Genomic DNA, 16,523 nt, shown 5'->3' with positions numbered 1-16,523 from the left:
CCCTTTCTGTGATGTCGCTCAGACGTCCGACTGTGGCACACTTGTTATTTACTTTTGATATAAGCCCTTTCTGCGATGTTGCTCAGATGTCCGACTATGGCACACTTGTTATTTACTTTTAATATAAGCCCTTTCTGTGATGTTGCTCAGACGTCCGACTGTGGCACGCTTGTTATTTACTTTTGATATAAGCCCTTTCTGTGATGTCGCTCCGATGTCCGACTGTGGCACGCATGTCATTTACTTTTCAATTTAAGCCCTTTATGTGGTGTAGCTTAGACGCCCGACTGCGGCATGGTTATTTATTTGTTCACCCTTCAAGGCGTCGCTTCAGACACCCGATCGGTTTTTTGTTATTTTTATGGATTTCGGGAGGACTACCGCCTGACTTCCTTATTGTTTAATATTGTCGTGCAAGTTCATCATTTGAATGTGCATTTCTATTTGCTCATGACGCATTCATGCATGCATTTGTTATATCTTACGTCCGAACTTTCTTGCGAGTACTTTTAAAGTACTCGCCTGACTTGTTGATTTGGCCAGATGTTGACGAAGGCGATCTCATGGATGAAGAGTTCAATAGCGAGTTCGACGCCTAGAGGAGTCCCAGTCAGTCTCGTGCGACCCTGGATTTGGTCACTGTATTATATCCACTTCCACTACCCTAATAAATTCATCGAGCCTCACCTCGACGCTCTATGAGCCGCCAGTTAGGAGTCATGTTATCCACTCCACTGTGATATTCCACCACCACTTTTATCTCGAGTCAGTAGTATGCCACCCCACGCCATTGTGTCATATCCGCCATTATGTATAATTATTGGCATGCTTGTAATAAGTTGTTGAGCATCCCCTAGCTCGACCCTGTAATATATTTAATGCTACTGGCTTAGTGTATCAAGATTTTATCTACCAGTCAGGAGGATCTTCCTCATACTGGACTCAAAAGGTCGGTTTCTCAATAAGCATTTTATTGGAAAACCGGTTGTGACATTTTGGTACTAATATTATGTTCTTTGCTCAATAAAGAGTTTGTCCATGGGTACCCTATCAATGGTGCTAGATTATGTCAAGACCTTACATATCAGTACGTGGTGTTTTGGTCTGAACATGATTATCGGCTTGCTGTGATGCTTTCCATATCTGGAGAATTTGTATATAGAGGTGATGATATCGAGCACATTGATATACTTTACTAGAACTAATTTTTTAGTTGTACTATTTTTTCAGATATTAAATGTTTTCAGTATTAATGTCTATTTAGGCTAAAGGACATGGACAAAAAGGTATAACCAATCGGTGGCATAGGAAGCACCGAGATTTTCTCAATTCTCATGACATTCGTTTGAGGACAATAACGTTGGAAGAATATGCATCCAACCATGCCAACACTAGCTTTGTCACATTCTTCCTGTTGAATGCGAGAGTATTATTGTCCATGAGGATTAAATTTTAACAAAAACCTTCTCACAGATGGACATGTTGAACAACAAAAAAAGAAGTTTCAAGTGGACAAAAGGGCGTCTGAATGTGCTCGGCTTCTATTTTACAACAACTTGTCTTCATGTACCAATAGATTTTCTGGTCCAGGATCTTGATTTTATGGGTCGGACCGATCCATTTGATTGTGACTGCCGAAAATGTTGGTTGAGTTAGTTGTTATTGTCCTGTTCAATCTGGATTTTGTGTAAGCCTGCTGAACAATTAATCATCGTGGTTTTGCATCTTCTATAAGATGGGGTTAGATATTGTTGCCCTTACAACTTGGCTTTGACCCATATTTTCTTTCATACAAACCGGAGCTTCTATCAAGAAGCCTCATGGTTCCGAGAGGAAACTTGGTCACATGATCTATGTCAAAACGACATATGTTGTATCTTCCCGCCTTGATTCATTTTATAGAGGCGACATGCAACTATGCTAAACATATGAATTATTCAGAGTTTGTTTCGCCTTTTTATACATTGATTTTCCTAGGCATTTTTAACAAATTGCCACCATGTTATTATTGCAAATGGTCGTATTAGTCCAACCATGGGCGCTCAACTAACCATTTACTACCGTGGGCAGCTGTTTGATTAGATGGGACAAATATGAGTAGTCTGTCGCGCATGCTAGCACTGTAACTTATTGCTGGTTTTGGACTTTTGTTTCGGCCGCCTCGGGAAAGTACGTAGAACAGTCCTCCATTCTCAGCTACAAGCACCGCCCCCGAGGATCACCGCCTGCTACGAGATGGAGGATGAGCCGGCCAACAAGCGGGGGCGGGTCGAGCCAGAACCGCAAGAGCCTCCGGCGAACATGGACTTCATACGTAGCCTCCCCGGCGAGATGTTGATAACCATCATATCCCACTGTCAGTGTCAAAACCGGCGGATCTCGGGTAGGGGGTTCCGAACTGTGCGTCTAGGCGGATGGTAACAGGAGACAAGGGACACGATGTTTTTACCCAGGTTCGGGCCCTCTCGATGGAGGTAAAACCCTACTCCTGCTTGATTGATATTGATGATATGGGTAGTACAAGAGTGGATCTACTTCGAGATCAAGGAGGCTATACCCTAGAAGCTAGCCTATGGTATGATTGTTGTTATTGTTATGTCCTATGGACTAAAACCCTCCAATTTATATAGACACCGGAGAGGGCTAGGGTTACACAGGGTCAGTTACAATGGTAGGAGATCTACATATCCGTATCGCCAAGCTTGCCTTCCACGCCAAGGAAAGTCCCATCCGGGCACGGGACGAAGTCTTCAATCTTGTATCTTCATAGTCTTGGAGTCCGGCCGATGATGATAGTTCGGCTATCCGGACACCCCCTAGTCCAGGACTCCCTCACCCACCTCCCCATCAAATATGGCATGTGGACCACTGTCCTCTCGCGGTGGTGGCGCCCCCTCTGGCACTCCACCCCCCTGGACCTCATCGTTGACCACGAGTTCTGTAGCGGGGAGCAGGAACACCTGGACGCATGGTCCCACATCCTCGCCACGCACCTTGGGCTGCTCAGACGCCTTGCTATCGGCAGGCGCAGTCCCCACAACAAGACCGAACCCAGGTTGAACTACTGGTTCCTATCTCCTGCCCTGGATCGGCTCGAGGAGCTCAACCTTCATGCTAGAAGTCCTTGCTCGCTACCGCAGTCTGTGCTCTGCCTCACGCCCACGGCTGCACCGTGCTACATTCTGGCGGTGCATTTTCCCCCGGATCGATGTCGTGCGCATTCTTCATTTCCCTAAACATAAGCACCTCGAGCTCATTGTCATCCATGTCTTGAAGGAGGATTTGGAGCGCCTGCTCGTCGGCTGTACAACGCTCGAGTACCTTCATCTTCATGCGATGGATGGGTTTAGTAGCCTCCACATGACCTCGACGAATGCGATTTATGTGCATTCTTGGCGCCGCCCAAGGCTGTCAGTTGAGGTGTTCCATGATATTATCATTGAGATTGTGCCTTTCCTCGAGAGATTGTATGTACTTGATAAATTAGGTCCAACAAGGATCAGGGTCACTCACGCACCAAAATTGACAGTGTTGGGATATTCGTGTGTTGAATTCAACAAACTAGTTACTAGATCATTATCTATTCAGGTACAACAATCTTCTTCTTCTCCTTCTTATATATTATTGGACAAAACATTTTATCTAATTGTTGTTGATCTATATGTTCGCCTGTCATCCAAAAAATGATTCCCACAAGCTTGACCCGGCCTCGGCACACAGTGAAGATCTTGGCACTACAATCTGTCGGGCCCGATCTGGATGAAGTTGTTGGATTCCTTAGATGCTTTCCTTGCATGGAGAAGCTATACATCAAGGTGATGCTCCTTTCCTCTTAATTGTTAACCACAACAGAGCTCACCCACGATTACAATGGAAAATGTAAAATGATTTCGAAAGGAAATTTGGAGGATTTCAATACATATATTTTTTGAGATGCTAGTGTTGTACGCGTTTTATTCCATCGCCCGACATGCTTTCGAGATAAAAGTTTATCATGAAAGATTGAAGGTGGCATTTCACTCTTTTCGTGTATTTTAGAAATCTTGCAAATCAGAGAGGCCCGAAGTGTTCAAATATGCATCTAGGCACTAATATTTTGTCTTCGTTTGCAGATACTAGCAGGCCCGAAAGTAGAAAATGTTGGGGAATAGAACAGTCACATTGAATGCCTTGATCTTCATCTCACAGAAATTACTTTTATTGAGTACCAAGGCACCACACAAGAAATTAATTTCACCATGTTCTTTGTTGATAAAGCAAGGTTGCTCAAGGTAATGAGGTTTGGCCTAAATTTACTGCGCATAAGTGAATGGATTGCTAAAGAGCGCAGACATCTATAGCTGAATGGGAAAGCTAAATTTCAGTTTGTAACTTCATTTGATAGATTATTCGGAAGTCACTATATCGAGCCGCTATATGACTTCTCGGTGGCTAATCCATTCGCAGAAATAATGCATGAAAAAGATTCTGAAGAAGATGAATTTTATGTGTCTGAATAGTTTGAACCTTGTAATCTTTGAATTTGGGCCTTGTAATGCTGGAATTTGAACCTTGCAATATTTATGGTATTTATTATAAATCGTAATTGGATGTTTCATTTGGTTTTGCAATCATGTCCTATTATAAGTATATATATGTTGTCCTTCTGTACACAAAGCATAGATTTTGTGCAGATAGAGCATATCACATCGCACACAGACCACACTAGGTAACCCGTCGATGATGAATTCATCAATCACAAACGGTTATATACCAGCAAGCGTTTCCCACAAAACACACGGCTTATTCCATCACAAATAACTCGGATGGATCAACTGTATGCCACGTATAACACGCAACTCTAATCTGATTCGTCCTTGATATCTCCGCCATCGCTCGCATAGTTCGTCTTATTTGCCACATATCACTGTGTTGGCCTCGGCTCGCGTCCCTCGACGCGCTCTGCTCGCCGTTAGGCACCGCATCACGCTATGCTCGCTGTTAGGCGCTGCGGCACACTCTGCTCGGGTCCGTCGGCGTGCTCTGCTCGCGTACCTCCACGCGCTCAGCTTGTGGAAAGCTTTTCCTTGCGTGTTCAACTACTATATGCATATATATGGTTGCTTGTCATTGACACACCGTGCAGTGCTCTGCTCGCATCCCTGCGCGCACGCTTTGCCAGCGGTTGGCGCATGCGCACGATCACGTTAGGAGCCCATATGCATGGGGTTGCGCCGCGCGCGTGGCCACGATGCAGTTATGTGCGGCATGATTGAGTTACGTGCTGCAAACTAGAACTGTCATCCGGGCGTGCGAATATTCCAGGCCATCTGGCTTCCCCATTAACTCTCACGGCCATTATAACCTTAGTCTCTTCAACCTTTCAATCTCGCCCCACAACACAACAAGCACACCTACGACGACACATATAGAGAGGATATCTAGCGGCGCTCCAATGGAGTTCAGCAAGCATAAAGTGGAGACCCACCCAAGGGAGACGGATCTCTCGGTGGTGTACACCATCGACTCGGCCGGGGTGGATGCCACCTCTTGAGCTTGCATTGGTTTTCCCTTGAAGAGGAAAGCGTGATGCAGCAAAGTAGCGTAAGTATTTCCCTCAGTTTTGAGAACCAAGGTATCAATCCAGTAGGAGACGACGCACAAGTCACCGAATACCTGCACAAAAAATCAAGAACTTGCAACCAACGCGATAAAGGGGTAGTCAATCCCTTCATGGTCACTCGCAAAAGTGAGATCTAATAGAGATAATAAAGTAAATATTTCTGGTATTTTTTATGTATAGATTGGAAAGTAAAGATAGCAAAATAGTAGATCGGAAACTAGCAAGATGTAAATGAGATTCAATAATATAGAAAAGAGACTTAATATGATAGAAAAGAGACCCCGGGGCCATAGGTTTCACTAGTGGCTTCTCTCGAGATAGCATGTATTACGGTGGGTGAACAAATTACTGTCGAGCAATTGATAGAAAAGCGCATAATTATGATGACATCTAAGGCAATGATCATGAACATAGGCATCACATCCGTGTCAAGTAGACCGACTCCTACCTGCATCTACTACTATTACTCCACACATCGACCTCTATCTAGCATGCATCTAGAGTATTAAGTTCATAAAGAACAGAGTAACGCATTAAGCAAGATGACATGATGTAGAGGGATAAACTCAAGCAATATGATATAAACCCCATATTTTTATCCTCGATGGAAATAATACAATATGTTCCTTGCTGCCCCTACTCTCACTGGGAAAGGACACCGCAAGATTGAACCCAAAGCTAAGCACTTCTCCCATGGCAAGAAATATCAATCTAGTTAGCCAAACTAAACCGATAGTTCGAAGAGACTTGCAAAGATATCAAATCGTGGATATAAGAATTCAGAGAAGAACCAAATAATATTCATAGATAATCTTGATCATAAATCCACAATTCATTGGATCTCAGCAAACACATCGCAAAAGAATATTACATCGAATAGATCTCCAAGAATATCGAGGAGAACTTTGTATTGAGAATCAAAGAGAGAGAAGAAACCATCTAGGTAATAACTATGGACCCGAAGGTCTATAGTAAACTACTCACGCTTCATCAGAGAGGTAATGGTGTTGATGTAGAAGCTCTCCGTGATTGAATCCCCCTCTGGCAGATCGCCGGAAAAGTCCCCAAGATGGGATCTCACGGGTACAGAAGGTTGCGGCAGTAGAAAAGTGGTTTCGTGGCCCCCCAATGTTTTTAGGGTATAAGAGTATATATAGGCGAAAGAACTAGGTCGGTGGAGCTACGAGGGGCCCAGGAGGGTGGGGGCGTGCCTGCCCCCCTAGGCGCGCCTTCCTGCCTTGTGGCCTCCTTGTTACATCTCCGACTTCATCTCCAAGTCTTCTGGTTTGCTTTCGGTCCAAGAAAGATCATCGCGAAGGTTTCATTCCGTTTGGACTCCGTTTGGTATTCCTTTTCTGCAAAACTCTAAAATAGACAAAAAACAGAAACTGGCACTGGGCCTTTGATTAATAGGTTAGTCCCAAAAATAATATGAAAGAGCATATTAAAGCCCATTAAACATTCAGAACAGATAATACAATAGCATGGAACGATCAAAATTATAGATACTTTGGAGACGTATCAAGCATCCCCAAGCTTAATTCCTACTCGTCCTCGAGTAGGTAAATGATAAAAATAGAATTTTTGATGTGGAATGCTACCTAACATATTTGTCAATGTAATTTCTCTCTATTGTGGCATGAATGTTTAGATCCAAAAGATTCAAGATAAAAGTTTAATATTGACATAAAAACAATAATACTTCAAACATACTAACAAAGCAATCATGTCTTCTCAAAATAACATGGCCAAAGAAAGCTATACCTACAAAATCATATTGTCTGGCTATGCTCTATCTTCATCACACAAAGTATTTAATCATGCACAACCCCTATAACAAGCCAAGCAATTGTTTCATACTTTTTATGTTCTCGTACTTTTTCAGTCTTCACGCAATACATGAGCATGAGACATGGACATAGCACTATAGGTGGAATAGAATGGTGGTTGTGGAGAAGACAAAAAGGAGAAGACAGTCTCACATCAACTAGGCGTATCAATGGGCTATGGAGATGCCCATCAATAGATATCAATGTGAGTGAGTAGGGATTGCCATGCAACGGATGCACTAGAGATATAAGTGTATGAAAGCACAAAAAGAAACTAAGTGGGTGTGCATCCAACTTGCTTGCTCACGAAGACCTAGGGCACTTTGAGGAAGCCCATCATTGGAATATACAACCCAAGTTCTATAATGAAAAATTCCCACTAGTATATGAAAGTGACAACATAGGATACTCTCTATCACGAAGATCATGGTGCTAATTTGAAGCACAAGTGTGGTAAAAGGATAGTAGCATTGCCCCTTCTCTCTTTTTCTCTAATTTTTTTATTTGGGCCTTTTCTCTTTTTTATGTCCTCTTTTTTCCTTTTTTTATTTTTCATAAGTCTCTGTTATCCTTTCCTCACTGGGACAATGCTCTAATAATGAAGGTCATCACACTTTTATTTACTTACAACTCAATAATTACAACTCGGTACTTAGAACAAAATATGAATCTATGTGAATACCTCTGGTAGTGTACCAGGATGTGCAATGATTCAGGAGTGACATGTATAAAAAATTATGAATGGTGGCTTTGCCACAAATATGATGTCAACTACATGATCATGAAAAGCAATATGAAAATGAGGGAGTGTGTCATAATAAACGGAACGGTGAAAAGTTGCACAGCAATATATTTCAGAATGGCTATGGAAATGCCATAAGAGGTAGGTATGGTGGCTGTTTTGAGGAAGGTATATGGTGGGTGTATGGTACCGGCGAAAGTTGCGTGGTACTAGAGAGGCTAGCAATGGTGGAAGGGTGAGAGTGAGTATAATACATGGACTCAACATTAGTCATAAAGAACTCACATACTTATTGCAAAAATCTATTAGTTATCGAAATGAAGTACTACGCGCATGCTCCTAGGGGGATAGATTGGTAGGAAAGACCATCGCTCGTCCCCGACCGCCACTCATAAGGAAGACAATCAATAAACAAATCATGCTCCAACTTCATCACATAACGGTTCACCATACATGCATGCTACAGGAATCACAAACTTTAACCCAAGTGTCTCTCAAATTCACAACTACTCTTCTAGCATGACTCTAATATCACCATCTTCATATCTCAAAACAATCATAAAGAATCTAACTTCTCATAGTATTCAATGCACTTTATATGAAAGTTTTTATTATACCCATCTTGGATGCCCATCATATTAGGACTAATTTTATAACCAAAGCAAATTACCATGATGTTCTAAAAGACTCTCAAAATAATATAAGTAAAGCATGAGAGTTCAACAATTTCTAAAAAATAAAACTACCGTCGTGCTCTAAAAAGATATAAGTGAAGCACTAGAGCAATATTGTCTAGCTCAAAAGATATAAGTGAAGCACATAGAGTATTCTAATAAATCACGAATCATGCGTGTCTCTCCCAAAAGGTTTGTATAGCAAGGATGATTGTAGTAAACTAAAAAGCAAAGACTCAAATCATACAAGACGCTCCAAGAAAAACACATAGCAAGTGGTGAATCAAAATATAGCCTCAAGTAAAGTTACCGATAGACGAAGACGAAAGCGGGGATGCCTTCCAGGGCATCCCCAAGCTTAGGCTTTTGGTTGTCCTTGAATTTTACCTTGGGGTTCCTTGGGCATCCCCAAGCTTTGTCTCTTGCCACTCCTTATTCCAAAATCCATCAAATCCTTACCCAAAACTTGAAAACTTCACAACACAAAACTTCAACAGAAAATCTCATGAGCTCCGTTAGTATAAGAAAATAAACCACCACTTTAAGGTACTGTAATGAAATCATTCTTTATTTCTATAGGTGTTAAACCTACTGTATTCCAACTTCTGTATGGTTCATACCACCCCGATACGACTCATAGATTCATCAAAATAAGCAAACAACACACGAAGAACAGAATATGTCAAAAACAGAACAGTCTGTAGCAATCTGTAACTTTTCAATACTTATGTAACTCAAAAAATTCTAAAGTAAATTGGCGGACGTGAGTAATTTGTCTATTAATCTTCTGCAAAAATAATCAACCTAAAAGAACTTTCTGTAAAAAAAATGACAGCTATTCTCATGAGCGCAAAAGTTTCTGTTTTTTACAGCAAGATCGCAAAGACTTCACCCAAGTCTTCCCAAAGGTTCTACTTGGCCCAAACACTAGTTAAAACTTAAAGACACATCTAACCAGAAGCTAGATGAATTATTTATTACTAAACAGGAGCAAAAATCAAAGAACAAAAATAAAATTGGGTTGCCTCCCAACAAGCGCTATCGTTTAACGCCCCTAGCTAGGCATAAAAACAAGAATAGATCTAGGTATTGCCATCTTTGGCATGCAATCCATAAGTGGCTCTCATAATAGATTCATAAGGCAATTTAATTTTCTTCCTAGGAAAGTGTTCCATGCCCTTCCTTAACGGAAATTGAAATCTAATGTTTCCTGCTTTCATATCAATAATTGCACCAGTCGTTCTAAGGAAAGTTCTACCAAGAATAATAGGACATGTAGGATTGAAATCTATATCAAGAATAATGAAATCTACGGGCACATAATTCCTATTTGCAACAATAAGAACATCATTAATTCTTCCCATAGGTTTCTTAATGGTGGAATCCGCAAGATGCAAGTTTAAAGAACAATCATCAAATTCACGGAAACCTAGCACATCACACAAAGTTTTTGGAACCGTGGAAACACTAGCACCAAAATCACATAAAGAATAACATTCATAATCTTTAATCTTAATCTTAATAGTAGGTTCCCACTCATCATAAAGTTTTCTAGGGATAGAAACTTCTAGTTCAAGCTTTTCTTCAAAAGATTGCATCAAAGCATCAACAATATGTTTAGTAAAAGCTTTATTTTGATTATAAGCATGAGGAGAATTTAAAATGGATTGCAACAAGGAAATACAATCTATTAAATAAAAATTATCATAATTAAATTCCTTGAAATCCAAAATAGTGGGTGCATTGCTACTTAAAGTTTTGACCTCTGCAATCCCACTTTTATCAATTTTTGCATCTAGATCTAAAAACTCCAAATCATTGGGATGCCTTTTAACTAAAGTTGACTCATATCCAGTCCCATCTTTATCAACATTTATATTGGAAAACAAAGATTTAATAGGAGTCACATCAATCACTTTTAGATCTTCATCATTATTATCATGAAAACTAGGAGAACACACTTTTACAAACCAATCTTTTTTGCACACATCCTAGCGGTTCTTTCTTTGCACTCATCAATGGAAATTCTCATGGCTTTGAGAGACTCGTTGATATAATGCTCAAGTGGAATAGATCTAAGTTTCAAAGAATCAACATCAAGAGAAATTCTATCCACGTTCCTAGCCAACTCATCAATCTAAAGCAATTTTTTTCAATCAACGCATTAAAATTCTTTTGCAAACTCATAAATTATTTAATACTATTCTCAAAACCAGAGGGCAACTTATTAAATTTCCATAAGAGTTGTTGTAGGAATTACCATAATTATTAGAGGAATTACTAGTAAATGGCCTAGGATTAAAATTGCCTCTATATGCGTTGTTACCAAAATTGTTCCTACCAACAAAATTCACATCCATAGCTTCATTATTATTCTCAGTCAAAGTGGACAAAGGCATATCATTAGGATCAGAAGAAACACTTTTGTTAGCAAATAATTTCATAAGTTCATCCATCTTTCCACTCAAAACATTAATCTCTTCAAACCCATGAACTTTTTTACAAGTGGATCTTTCGGTGTGCCATTGAGGATAATTAACCATAATATTATCTAGGAGTTTACTAGCTTCTCCTAAAGTGATTTCCACAAAAGAGCCTCCTGCAGACGAATCTAAAAGATTACTAGAAGCAAAATTCAAACTGGCATAATTTTTTTGTATAATCATCCACAAATTTAAACCATGTGTAGGGTAATTACGTATCATCAATTTCATCCTCTCCCAAGATTGTGCAACATGCTCATGATCAAGTTGCTTAAAATTCATAATATCATTCCTAAGGGAGATGATCTTAGCAGGAGGAAAATACTTAGAAATAAAAGCATCTTTCCACTTATTCCATGAATCAATACTAATTTTAGGCAAAGATGAGAACCAAGTTTTAGCACGATCCCTAAGCGAAAACGAAAATAGCTTCAGTTTAACAATATCATTATCCACATCTTTCTTCTTTTGCATATGACACGAATCAACAAAGTTGTTTAGATGGGATGCGACATCTTCACTAGGAAGTCCAGAGAATTGATCTTTCATAATAAGATTCAACAAAGCGGCATTAATTTTACAAGATTCAGCAATGGTAGTAGGAGCAATCGGAGTGCTAATAAAATCATTGTTGTTGGTATTGGAAAAGTCACACAATTTAGTATTATCTTGAGCCATCGTGACAAGCAATCAATCCAACACACAAGCACACAAGAAGCAAGCGAAAACAGACGAACAGAAGAGGGGCGAAAAAAAGGCAAAGGTTTTCGAAAATCATTTTAGAAGTGGGGGAGAGGAAAACGAGAGGTGAATGGCGAATAATGTAATGCAAGGGAGAAGAGTTTATGATGGGTACTTGGTATGGCTTGACTTGACGAAGATCTCCCCGGCAATGGCACCAGAAATCCTTCTTGCTACCTCTTGAGCTTGCGTTGGTTTTCCCTTGAAGAGGAAAGGGTGATGCAGCAAAGTAGCGTAAGTATTTCCCTTAGTTTTGAGAACCAAGGTATCAATCCAGTAGGAGACGACACACAAGTCATCGAATACCTGCACAAACAATCAAGAACTTGCAACCAATGTGAGAAAGGGGTTGTTAATCCCTTCACGGTCACTCGCAAAAGTGAGATCTAATAGAGATAATAAAGTAAATATTTTTGGTATTTTTGATGTATAGATTGGAAAGTAAAGATTGCAAAATAGTAGAATGGAAACTAGCAAGATGTAAACGAGATTCAATAATATGGAAAAGAGACACGGGGGCCATAGGTTTCACTAGTGGCTTCTCTCGAGATAGCATGTATTGCGGTGGGTGAACAAATTACTGTCGAGCAATTGATAGAAAAGCGCATAATTCTGATGACATCTAAGGCAATGATCATGAACATAGGCATCACATCCGTGTCAAGTAGACCGACTCCTGCCTGCATCTACTACTATTACTCCACACATCGACCGCTATCTAGCATGCATCTAGAGTATTAAGTTCATAAAGAACAGAGTAAGCCATTAAGCAAGATGACATGATGTAGAGGGATAAACTCAAGCAATATGATATAAACCCCATCTTTTATCCTCGATGGCAACAATACAATACGTGCCCCTACTGTCATTGGGAAAGGACACCGCAAGATTGAACCCAAAGCTAAGCACTTCTCTCATGGCAAGAAAGATCAATCTAGTAGGCCAAATTAAACCGATAGTTTGAAGAGACTTGCAAAGATATCAAATCATGCATACAAGAATTCAGAGAAGAACCAAATAATATTCATAGATAATCTTGGTCATAAATCCACAGTTCATCGGATCTCGGCAAACACACCACAAAAGAATATTACATCGAATAGATCTCCAAGAACATCGAGGAGAACTTTGTATTGAGAATCAAAGAGAGAGAAGAAGCCATCTAGCTAATAACTATGGACCCGAAGGTCTGTGGTAAACTACTCACGCTTCATCGGAGAGGTAATGCGGTTGATCTAGAAGCCCTCCGTGATCGAATCCCCCTCCGGCAGATCGCCGGAAAAGGCCCCAAGATGGGATCTCACTGGTACAGAAGGTTGCGGTGGTGGAAAAGTGGTTTCGTGGCTCCCTGTGATGTTTTTAGGGTATAAGAGTATATATAGGTGAAAGAACAAGGTCGGTGGATCTATGAGGGGCCCACGAGGGTGGGGGCACGCCTACCCCCCGGGCACGCCCTCCTGCCTCGTGGCCTCCTCATTACGTCTCCGACTTCATCTCCAAGTCTTCTAGTTTGCTTTCGGTCCAAGAAAGATCATAGCGAAGGTTTCATTCCGTTTGGACTCCGTTTGGTATTCCTTTTCTGCAAAACTCTAAAATAGACAAAAAAACATAAACTGGCACTGGGCCCTCGGTTAATAGGTTAGTCCCAAAAATAATATAAAAGAGCAAATTAAAGCCCGTTAAACATCCAAAACAGATAATATAATAGCATGAAACAATCAAAAATTATAGATACGTTGGAGACGTATTAGTGGAGGACTACATCAAGACCGTGGAGCAGTTGCTTTCTCGAGACAAGTACATGGTGGTCGGCATCCATATCCAGTACACTGGCGGTCATACCGGGAATATATATACAGCCGATCCATTCTGCTAATATTAGCAGAATAACTATTATGATAACACTTCCACACTGCATGCTCAACGCAAACGCACGTCATTGTTTGAACCAAGTGTGTTGCAGTACTCACGCGAGTGAACTTCCCATCGCAAAAAACTGCACAATGTGTTTTTTATGCCTTTTTTGCTCTAGTTTTTTAACCGTTTGTCGGAACGAGGCGTGTAATATACCGTTGAAAAACTATGGATTAGGCGCAACTTCGCCATGTTGAACACTTTTCGAGATTCCTCACGGTTTAAGAGCAGTTCTGGAAATGGTGCATCCCACAACGAGTGGTAGCCAGCATTTTTTAGCCTTTTTTCAAAACTGCTCGTCGGAATGAAGCAAATGATACACCGTTGGATAGATATCGTCGAGGCGCATCTTTTTCATATGGGTTTTTCTCTAATTCATTACGGTTTAAGAGCAATTTCAAATTTACTAAATCGCAGAATTCTGTTTTTCGAATTTTTTCAAATTTTTGGTACTGTTTTTGCTCCAGTTTTTTAACCGTTTGTCAAAACGAGGCGTGTAATATACCATTGAAAAGCTATGGACGAGGCGCAACTTTCATATGTTGAAATGTTTTTGATTTTCCTTATGGTTTTAAGTTAATTTTGAAAATCGTGCGGCAGACAACGAGTGGCAGGGGCCGTTTTTCGCGAATTTTTTACAAACCGCTTGTCAGAATGATTCAAACAATATGTCGTTGGAAAGATATCGACGAGGCGCAACCTTTTCATGTAGAACACTCTCTCTAATCCTTTACGATTTAAGAGGAATTTCGAATTTACCAAAATGCGAACACTGTTTTTCGCGACACCCAAATCGACGTGGGTACTTCATCCGACTGAAAACCGCACTGCATCGGACGAAAAACCGCAATGCATCAGACGGGTGAGAGAACTGCATGGTTTTTTTTATCCAAACGTAACTTTTTCAAGGACAAGAAAGTAGAGTGCACTTCACATCGGGTGTAAATGAACCACAACACTATCAAGAAGTGAACCGCATTACTTTTTTTCGCTCCCGTAACAAATTTTTTGCACTTAACAACATCACACGACCGACCGCACTGCATCCGACGGGAAGCAAACTGCATGATTTTTTGGGTCCTTTTTTCTAACTTTTTTATGGATGAAAATTGACCACAAAGACAAGCGCAAGTGAACCACATCAAAGGAAAATTGAATCGCATTCATTTTTTACAGTTTTGACACAGGGACCAATGCAAAAGAACTGCACCATACCCTACAAAAATCTATGCTACATAATCAATCTGCAGGAGAGACGACCGGTGAGCCGAGCTACAAGCTCAGCCGAACTACTTGGTGCAAATAGTGGACTTCATAATACACATTTTAACTGCATGATTCATTAACTAGCAAACCATAATCAACAACATTTGTAGTCTAACTGTGCAGTGCACTTCTTTATCTTTTTGTTTGCTTCTTCGCCTCCCTCCTGCAAAAGAAACTAAACTGATTTGCAGCAATTAATAATAGCGGACCGACATGAGATGCATTGCACTGGAACCGCACAACCAGGGGGCGCCAAACCGCATCGCGCGACCGATGCACTGCAAATCTGGATGTCTGGGCTACAATGGGAGGAGGGGCAGCTCGTCTCCAGAGGGGCTATTCATCGGGGAAGCTGGCACGTCGATGACTGGAGGCAGCCTCGGTCCCGATGCGCACACGACATGGCCAGCAGGGCCCACACGCGAGGACGGCGGCCATTGCGGGACGACCACACCGAACCGTAGCAAACACAACAATTGCACTGAATTGACAAAGGCAAATGAGGGTTTGGTGAACTACAAGATGGAGTGTAGGAGGCACGACAGGGACGGCTTGGATGAGACGAAGACATGAGGGCTCGCCGGCCCTATTTTTGAGCTCACATGCCCTAACCAAACCGCATCGCGTGCCCCGGCGCACTTCAAGCCCAGGACGTCTGGACTGCAAGGGAAGGAGTGGCAACTCGATGAATTCAGTGGGAGGATGGAAAGAACAGCCAAATCTAAAAAGGGAAAAAATGTACCGAAGTGTATACCCTGCCACTATTCTTCCATGATTTTGTAGTCACCACCATCAAATTTTGCTTGCGGCAGGGGATCCATGGGAGACGCGGAAGTGGTCGCCTGTTCGAAGCACCTACTCCCATTGATGATGTAGAGGAGCACCGATGCCCAATCCCATTGGTCACCGGGGTGAGGAGGAGGGACGAGGGTTGGTGAACTCGTAGGATCTAGGAGTCCGGTAGCCCGAGATGGAGGCGATTAAAGCAGGGCAAGCTAGATCCGGCGAGATCCGGTGCTAGGTGACGGTGGTCGGTTGCCGGGCTGCGGTGGCCGGAGGGGTCTCGCGGTCGGGCCTCCTCTGTGCTGGGAGGGAGGAGGCAGAATAATGTGGAGGGGTTACTGGGGCTACGAGAGAGAGGTTGTGGGGTGGCGCTGCGTTAGCGAGGCGTGATCTTGTGGTGGGCCGCAGAGGCGGCAGCTGTTGGGGGTGGGGAGAGGGAGGAAGGCGGGGCAGCGATGGCGTGCGGGGAGCTCGTCGGAGGCGTCGGTC

Source organism: Triticum dicoccoides, chromosome 2B (genome assembly GCF_002162155.2).
Source record: "Triticum dicoccoides isolate Atlit2015 ecotype Zavitan chromosome 2B, WEW_v2.0, whole genome shotgun sequence".
Taxonomy (NCBI): Eukaryota; Viridiplantae; Streptophyta; class Magnoliopsida; order Poales; family Poaceae; genus Triticum; species Triticum dicoccoides.
Note: the sequence above shows the minus strand (reverse complement) of the source record.